The sequence below is a fragment of the Apium graveolens genome, chromosome 8 (genome assembly GCF_009905375.1).
Source record: "Apium graveolens cultivar Ventura chromosome 8, ASM990537v1, whole genome shotgun sequence".
Lineage (NCBI taxonomy): Eukaryota > Viridiplantae > Streptophyta > Magnoliopsida > Apiales > Apiaceae > Apium > Apium graveolens.
This window is the reverse complement of record NC_133654.1, coordinates 150,545,070-150,554,775: the sequence shown is the minus strand read 5'-3', so window position 1 is coordinate 150,554,775 and position 9,706 is coordinate 150,545,070. Positions and strand designations below refer to the sequence as shown.

General features: G+C 39.3%; 1 non-coding gene across 1 annotated transcript; it reads left to right on the top strand.

Annotated features, from left to right (window-relative positions):
- The first annotated feature begins 4,056 nt into the window (after positions 1-4,056).
- On the top strand, positions 4,057-4,163 carry LOC141682079 (small nucleolar RNA R71). The gene has a single exon (XR_012559483.1). It is a non-coding gene; the product is annotated as a small nucleolar RNA R71 (small nucleolar RNA).
- The last annotated feature ends 5,543 nt before the right edge of the window (positions 4,164-9,706 follow it).

Below are 9,706 nucleotides of genomic sequence, written 5' to 3'. Positions count from 1 at the left end.
GCGATTGCAAAAATGCGATCCCTCGTCACTGATTATGACTCTTGGAGTCCCAAATCTTGTGAATATCTGCTTATGAAGAAAATTAAGCACTACGTTTGCATCTTTTATTGGCAAAACCTTGACTTCAACCTATTTCGAGACATAATCAACTGCCAACAAGATATACTGATTATTGCAAGATGTGACAAATGGCCCCATAAAGTCAATTCCCCAAACATCGAAGACTTCAACCTCGAGAAGCACATTAAGAGGAACCTCATCCTTCTTGGACATATTACCAACACACTGGCATCGATCACACTTCAAAACAAACTGATGCGCATCCTTAAACAATGTAGGCCAGAAGAATCCTGCTTAAGCGATACGAGTTGTTGTCTTTTCTCCACCTTAGTGGCCTCCATAAACAGTCGAATGACAATCTCGTAAGATCCCCCCCCCCATTTTGTTGTACGGAATACATCTCCTGATGATTTGGTCAGCTCCTTGCATAAACAGAAATGGCTCATCCTACATGTACCACTTCACCTCATGAAGAAACTTCTTTCTTTGAGCAGAAGACTAGTCTGGGGGTATAATGTTACTCATAAGGTAGTTCACAATGTTTGTGAACCACGGTTCTTCCTCTTGCACCCCAAACAGCTGTTCATCGGGAAAAGTCTCATTAATCAATGTCTTATCCTGTGAAGCTGCACTTGGATCTTCTAAATAAGAGAGATGATCAGTGACTTGATTCTCAGTACCCTTTATGTCTTTGATCTCTAACTCGAATTGCTGAAGTAAAAGAACCCATCGAATCACTCTAGGCTTTGAGTCCTTCTTCGAGACAAGATAGCGAATCATAGCGTGATCAGTGAAAACTGTCACCTTCGTCCCAAGCAAATCAGATCGAAACTTCTCAAAACCATAGACACATAACCAATAGCTCTTTCTCAGTAGTAGTATAGTTTAGTTGAGCACCATTGAGGGTCTTACTAGCATAGTAGACCACATGAAATATATTATTCTTTCTCTGTCCAAGAACTGCTCCAACTGCATAGTCACTTGCATTGCACATCATTTCAAAAGTTTCATCCCAATTATGTGCAGTTATGACTGGTATCATTATCAAACTCTTCTTTAAGATCTCAAAATCAGCTAGGCACTCGTCATCAAACTTGAACGGGATAACTTTCTCTAGAAGATTGCACAAGGGTTTAGAGATTTTAGAGAAGTCCTTGATGAAACGCCGAAAGAAACCTGCATGACCAAGAAAGTTGCAGACTCCCTTAACAGAAATTGGTGGATGAAGGTTTTCAATTACCCCCACCTTGGCTTTATCCACCTCGAGACCCTTACTAGAGACCTTATGACCAAGAATGATGCCCTGTTGCACCATAAAATGATATTTCTCCCAGTTGAGAACCAGATTGATCTCAACACACCTTTTAAGGACGGCGCCAAGATTTTGCAAGCACTCGTCAAAAGAATCACCGAACACAGAGAAATCGTCAATAAACACCTCCACATTCTGACCAATCATGTCAGAGAAGATAGCCATCATGCATCTCTGAAATATGGCAGGTGTTCCATACAAACCAAAAGAAACCCTTCTGAAGGTGAAAGTCCCAAACAGATATGTGAAGGTAGTCTTTTCCTGATCTTCTGGAGCAATGCAAATCCGATTATAGCCCGAATAACCAACCATAAGACAATAGTACTCATGCCCAGCCAATATGTCAAGCATTTAATCAATAAAAGGAAGAGGGAAGTGATCTTTCCTTGTGGCCTTGTTCAGCTTCTCGTAATCCATGCAAACTCTCCACCCCGTGACTGTTCGAGTAGGAATGAGCTCATTCTTCTCATTAGCAACAACTGTGATGCCTTATTTTTCGGCACACACTGAACTGGACTCACCAAGAACTGTCAGAAATGGGATAGATGATCCCTGCATATAGCCACTTGATAATTTCCTTCTTCACAACTTCTTTCATGATCGGATTAAGCCTTCTCCATTGCTCAATAGTAGGCTTGCTACCTTCCTCTAACAGAATTTTATGCATTTAATAAGAAGGGTTGATTCCCTTGATATCTGCTATAGTCCGTCCAATTTCCAACTTGAACTCTCTCAGAATTCTTAAGAGCTTTTCCTCATCACAACCTGAAAGGCCAGATGCAATAATAACATGCAAAGTAGATGCATCACCTAAAAATGCATACCTTAAGTGTTCAGGAAATGGTTTAAGCTCAAGTGTAGGAGCTTCCTCAATAGATGGCTTGAGGCACTTTAGATATTTGTTTAGCTCCTCCAATCTAAGAGATTCAAAAGGAATATCCAGCCTTCGCTTTCAAGGAGAAGCATTCAAATATTGCAACTGCTCATCACCTTCATCATCTTCACTATCTGAATTCCCCAACAAGGCCTTTTCTAAGGCATAAGACCTTAGCATTTGATCAAGTTTAGAAGTAACCACAGAATCAACCAATTCCACTTATAAGCACTCATCATTATCAGTATGGAATTTCATGGCATTGAATACATTGAATGTCACATCCTGATCCAAAACTCGCATAGTGAGCTCACCCTTCTGCACATCTATCAAGGTCCGACCAGTAGCCAAGAATGGTCTTCCCAAGATTATGGGAATCTTCTTATCCTCCTCGAAATCAAGAATTACAAAATCAGAAGGAAAGATGAGTTTGCCACCTTGACCAAGACATCCTCCATAATGCCTCATGGATATGTAATAGAACGATCGGCCAACTGCAAGGACATATAAGTAGGCTTTGGATCAGGTAGGTCCAACTTCTTGAAGATAGACAAAGGCATTAGATTGATGCTAGCTCCCAAATCACATAAACACTTGTCAAACGACAAGTTTCCAATAGTTCAAGGAATAGTGAAGCTTCCTAGATCTTTAAGTTTCGGAGGCAACTTTTATTGTAGCATAGCACTGCATTCCTCTGTGGGGGCAATTGTCTCTATTTCATCAAGCTTCACTTTTTGAGAGAGAATACCTTTCATAAACTTCGCATAACTAGGCATCTGTTCAAGAGCTTCCGCGAAAGGTATGTTGATATGAAGTTTCTTGAACACCTCCAGAAACTTCTCAAACTGCTTATCCAACTTTTTCTTCTGCATCCTCTTAGGAAAAGAAGGTGGAGGATAGACCTGTTTTTCCCCTGTATTACCCTCATGAGGAGTGTTGGCAATAGTTGTCTTTCTTGGTTCCACTTCTGCTTCCTTCTGCACTTCTTCTTAGCCACAACTTCAACCTCTGGAACTGGAGATTTTTCGAGATTTGCGACCTTCCCATACCTCAATGTGATTGCCTTAACATGCTCTTTAGCTTCCCATTTTCCTTGTACTTCAGTGTCACTAGGGAGTGTACCAGCTTGTCGATTCAGCAAGGCATTGGCAATCTGCCCAATTTGATTCTCCAATGTCTTGATAGAACCGCTTGGCTCTTGCACATGAGCCTCAACTCTTCCAATTCAGATTTTTCATTGGATTGTGGTAGCTCCTGAAATTGGATTTGTTTTCTTGGTGCATATTGTGGTTGTTGAAAACCATGAGGGTTGTATTGCTTAGCTGCATATGGTTGATAAGGTTGTTGTACCACATTCTGAGTGTTGCTCCAGCTGAAGTTAGGATGATTGCGGTTGTTGGGATGATAAGTGGTTGGAGCTGGTTGCTGCAACCTCTGAAAGTTGCTCACGAACTTAGCCGATTCACTGGAAATAACACACTGCTCTGTCTCATGCGTACCAGCACAAATCTCACAAATACTAGTGATATGATTAACTCCAAAATTAGCCAAAAAATCCATCTTCATCATCAAAGCCTGAAGTTGAGCAACTACAGCAGTAGCTGTGTCCACTTCCAGAATTCCTGCTACCTTTCCCTGAGGCATTCTCTGAGTTGGATTCTGGTATTCATTTGCAGCCACCAGTTTAATCAATTTATAAGCTTCATCGTAGCTTTTGGCCCATAAGGCTCCTCCTGATGCTGCATCAAGCATGGGTCTAGAAGTAGCACCCAACCCATTGTAAAAGCAGTTAATGATCATCTAGTCAAGCATCCCATGATGAGGACACTTTCTAAGCATTTCTTTGAAGCGGTCTTAAGCTTCACACAAAGATTCTCCCATTTGCTGCGCAAATTGAGTAAGAGCATTTCTGATTGCAGTTGTCTTCGCCATAGGGAAGAATTTAGTGAGAAACTTTTGAGCAAGATCCTCCCAAGTAGTAATAGAGTCAGGTGGTAGAGAATGTAACCAAAACTTAGCCTTATCCCTCAGAGAGAATGGGAAAAGCCTCAGCTTAATAGCATCTTCAGTAACTCTATTGAACTAGAAAGTGTCGCAGATCTCGATGAAATCTCTGATGTGCATGTTGGGATCTTCTATAGGAGAACTCCCAAACTGAACTGAATTATGTATCATCTGAATCGTGCTCGACTTGATTTCAAAGGTATTAGCCGCGATGGCTGGCCTGATAATGTTGGACTGAATATCATTAATCTTCGGCTTAGAATAGTCCATCAAAGCCTTAAGATTCACTGCTTGATCTCCCATTATGACTAGAGCTTCTTCTTCAACTTTCTCCTCAACAAAAACTTCTTCAACTACTTCCTCCTCTTTATCCAGTGTTCTCTTGTGAGACCGAGAACGCATATGCATACACGCTCGCTAGAGTGCCTGAAACACGATAAGAAAACAAGTAAGTAACAATGTCCGAGTCAATGAACTTTAACAACCACTGATGATAAACACATAAACTAAAAATTAACACCGAGTCCCCGGCAGCGGCGCCAAAAACTTGTTAGGACGAAAACACGCGCTAATATTCACGCAAGTATACGCGATCACGAGTAATATAGAATTAATTCTAGTTCATTCCAACAGAGACTGGTTTAGGTTAGTTTCAATTAATGTACTTATGGAACATTGGTATGGTTATTATTCGATGCTAAGACGAATAACAAATTGATTTTGTTTATAACTAAGATTATTAACTAACATGCAATTAACTAAGAGAGTAAAAAGTTGATTTTCTTATATAACACATACATGGGATTCTAACTTCATTACTACTTCATTCAATAGCCTTTTTGTTCTTAACCTTAGCATACAATGGTGATGACACTAATCAGATAACATGAAACTAGTAAACACCAACTTTTGTTGTACGAATACCCTACTACCAGGCATCCACAAAAGAGATAGAAGCTGAATAAACACCAATTATATTGAGACCCTATATATCTATAGAATTTGACAACATAAAATTTTAACGAACAAGTTACCTATCGTGATTACATAGGGCAAGTAAGATGGTTAAAATTACCTACGAATCATGCATATCAAATATATGAACCTATGCTAGCATGGCAAGTTCTAAACCTCTAAATTCACTGTCGCTTCATTAGAGATTAACACACTATTTTATAAGTTCGTGATGCTCATAAGCCAAATAAGCACAACCAATACTAGGACATCATACAATCACCACACACTAAGGTATCAAAACATATTAACTATTGAAATCCATAAGTAAATCCGTTAGAACCCCACGATAACGATTAGCCCATAACCGAACTCATCATCACCGTGGGTTCCGATGAAAGCATGGTGTAATAAACTATGTCTTTATAAACGAATAATAAACAAAGTACGTAATCCAGAGTATTAGGTTCAACAAACAAGAAACGAGCATCCAAGATTATAAATTAAACAAAGAATCACAAGAATAAACTAGATCTTCTTCGCCTTGGTTGTATTTATGCTATAGGTCTTCTCGCTGTCTTCTCCTTAAGCTCTGTGATTAAAAACATCGTTAAGTTATCTTTAAATAGCAGTCTAGAAAAATAGTCTTATAATTGAAACAGAAATCTGGAATCTCGACCTAACGCGGTCGCGCGCTTTACCAGCGCGGGCACTGACATTCTGCTTCTCGGCGCGGCCGCGTGCTAGCACAGCGCGGGTGCGCCGACCTTCTGGAAAAAATGATTTTGCCTTCTTTATTTTTCTTGTTCTTGACGGATTTGTACGAGCAATCTTCATGACACCTTCCTAATACCATTTTAGCATCAAAGCAGTGCTAAATCACCTTGATCCCTGTTATATGCCTAAAATGCAAAAACACTACAAAACACATCAAAAACACAAATAACTTGAGTTACAGAACATCAATCCAAGCCTTTATAGAGCATTCTAAGTGAACATAAATGCCACGTAACAGCGTCTCTATTGAACAAAATGCTCTCCCTAGTACAATTTATACAGAGTCTGCACCCCAACTTGAGGACTCTCAAGTTAGTAAAAGAAAAAATATGGTTGGCACACACAAAGAGGGCACATAATTTGAAACTTCCTCATTTGCTCAGGGGGAATTGCCAACACTCAGTTATGATCTTACAAATCTTATCTCACAAATTTCTTCTTCATATAATGAAAAACTTGAATCTTCATCTCAGGTTTTGCCAAAATCAAGTGACATAGTTCATGAAACTGTGCTCACCACCCATGAACCATATTTAGTTGGGGACAGGCTACAAGCTGGGGTAGACCTTGATGACACAAACATAAACACATAGGTTTCATCAGTTCTAACTGAAGACCCTGTGGATGTTACTTTAGCACCTTCATGTGCCAAACAATCTTCATAAAATGACAGGTTTGAGGGTAGTACTCCCGAAGGGGAGCTATCTAAATCCTCTCCAATTCAATTGGAGGTTCCTCTAGGAGGGACAATTCCCCTCAAAACCCTAGCTGAAATTTCCTTGTCAATTCAAGCTTGGAGTAAAATTGCAATGATCCAGCTATTGGGAGGTAGGTATAGATCATTCAAGTGCTAGTTCTTTTCAAGAAGAATAGGGGTTTGGCTATGGTACATGTTAGTAACCTAGTAAACTCCCCTCCAATTCAAATGGAGGTTCCCAATAGTGGTGAACAACAGACTATCACAACCACAACAATAGTTGTGAGTCTAACTATGACTCTTATCACAGGGTTACCTACCACATTCAACCCATCAACCTCAACACAAACAGACAAACCCTCTACCTCAAACACTACTCCATAACCTTCTCACCTCATCTCTCCATGGCTGTAAGATGCTCAAGCCCAACCAACAACTGTTAATGATGTTTTGGTTGAGCAACTTGCAGGCCTAAGCAATATCACCCAACAATTCCTCACTACAGATATGTCAAACCAAGACTATCAAGCAATACTACTTTCTTACAAGGAGGATTTTGCAGATAAAGCGGATGGTAATGTGGATGCATGGCTTTCCAAGGATTTTACTACAACTTTGGAGGAGGCCTTAGAAAAATTTAGAGAAGAATATGTGACCATTTTGGGTAGCAATGCTAAGGTCCTCACTCCCCAAGAAGTGTATGATGCAGTGACAGAAGTGTATAAAGCACAGTTAAAGGCCTTTTATAACATTGGAAGAGCTATGAAAAACACTCTGGTCAAGCATCAAGCTGCAGTAAAGAAATTGGTGAATGACAGAATTGATGAGCTAATGCCAACATTTCAAGACATCAAGACCAAGTTCAACAGATTTTTTGACAGGCTTCAAGCCCTCTTTAACTCCAGTAGAAGAAAATGTTTCTAAGCTGAGAGAGTCTTTCAAAGCCCTGTATAAATTGATCTAGAAGCAAATCACTCAAATAATGACTCAAAGGTCAAACTGGATCAAATTTACAAAGCTAGGTTTGAATCTTCATCCTTGGTCATAGAGGAGGTCAAGAATGACGTGCAAAATTCTATTGGTATTTTGGCAACATCAAATTCACAACAACCTATATCTACATCAACCAACCTACAAATCCAACACTTGCAAGCTCAAATCTCCAATCTATAGTCTTCAAATACCTCTTTGTCAACTCAAGTCCCCCACTTGAAATCCTTGGTGCACAGTCAATAGAAAGATATAAAGTCCCTAGTAGACTCTCACAAACACCTTCAAAAGCAGAATTATGTATCTTTGGGAGATAGTATAGGAGCTTTAAACATTCCTCTTCCAGAATTTCCAGAAGCAGTTAGACCTGAAATTCCTAATCCTCTAATCTTGCCTGCTACCAAGACTAAGGGGGAGATAGAAGCTATACTGCTAAAATCATCCACCCAAGCCACGGTTCAAACAACTCAAGATAATTTTAGGGTAGAAAGACTACAGAAAGCAGCCGAGGGATCCTGCTTGGACAAATAATTTGATGAATTACTCATGACTCTCAGAGATTCTCTAACCAACAACTTCTTCACCTACAAAAAGGCTTTGGACAGAAATATCAATTTTCTAAGGGTGATAATGGTGACAAAAGAGAACTTCAAAGCGAAGAGGATTCTTGCAAACAGAAATGACTCAAGTGTGGATAGATGTATGCAGGTGTCTCTTACTTATCTCCAATCTAGAAGAGCATCTGAGATGGACATCCTAATCAACAAGGTTAACAGGGTAATTCCAGAGGACACTTTTTTGCTAAATGAACTCAAGAAGGCTCAAGTAGCTACTTTTCTAGAAGCATATCTTCAACCAAGAAAGGGAGTGATCTACATCTATCCATCAACCAAAAGGTGCAATCATTTCATGATTCCAAAGCACCGTGTCATGGGGAACTTGAGATTGCTGATAAAGATATTGCTTAATACTCAAATTCTTAGTAGAATTTGATGATTCAGAAATAATAGAATTCATGTATTGATGTGCATTTTCCTTTTTAGCTGAGGACTCAATATTGACTTCCTTAAGATCAACTTTCAGCTTGTGGTAATTTGTCATTACTTTCATGTTGTAAGGTACGCAATCAAACTTGTCACAAAATGAGTAGGGATCATTAGCCTTTGCTTCATTATACTTACATGCTCCCAATATTGGCTCACTAACAGCCTTTTTACAAAGGTGAGTTAGAAGATTTATAGAGCCATATTTATGACGTTGTTTCCTATGAGCATCTGCAATAAATGCAAATTTATTGCTCTTGTTTATCCTAATCTTCCCATTTCTGTTATATTTCTTCTTTCCTGCATTCTCAGTCTTAACCTCCTTGATTAGCTTCTTGGGGGTTTGATCCACCATGGACTTCTTCTCAGTTTTAGAAGGTGAAGTTGTTTCTTTGCATTTCTTTTCATTGTCCTCATCAGCAAGTTCTTGCTTTATGATTAACTCCTCTTCAGTGAAATTTACTTCACATGCTTTGAATAGTGGTGAACCAACCTTTCTTAGCATAGATGGGACATCTTTATTTACAGTTGCTTTTCCCTTGTCACCTTCAACTTTCTTGTAGTTGTTCAATGCATCATAATCCAAGCCAATAGCTATGTTAGCACATGGCTTGTTCTTCTCATGGTATTGACCAACTAGCTGAGATGCATTTCTGAATGATTTTAGTTTCACCTTATTCTTCTCTATCTTTTCTCTTAATGCAACTTCTATTTCACTAGCATGCTTCAGCTTGTTATATACATATTCATTCTCTTGCTTGACTATCTCAAGCTCCACAAGTAGTAGCTCAAACTTTTGTAGCCATTTTTGCTTCCAGAGTTGTACTGTGCCTTTGACTTCCAGCTGATATCCTTGTTGGATGTATGTCCCTTATTTTTGAAGAACTTTGGTTTCTTTACTCTAATGTTAGAGAATTTCCTTGTTAAGTAAGCCATGGACTGATGTAACTCATCATGTTCATCCAAGGTATAGAATTCATCCTCTTCAAGTTCAA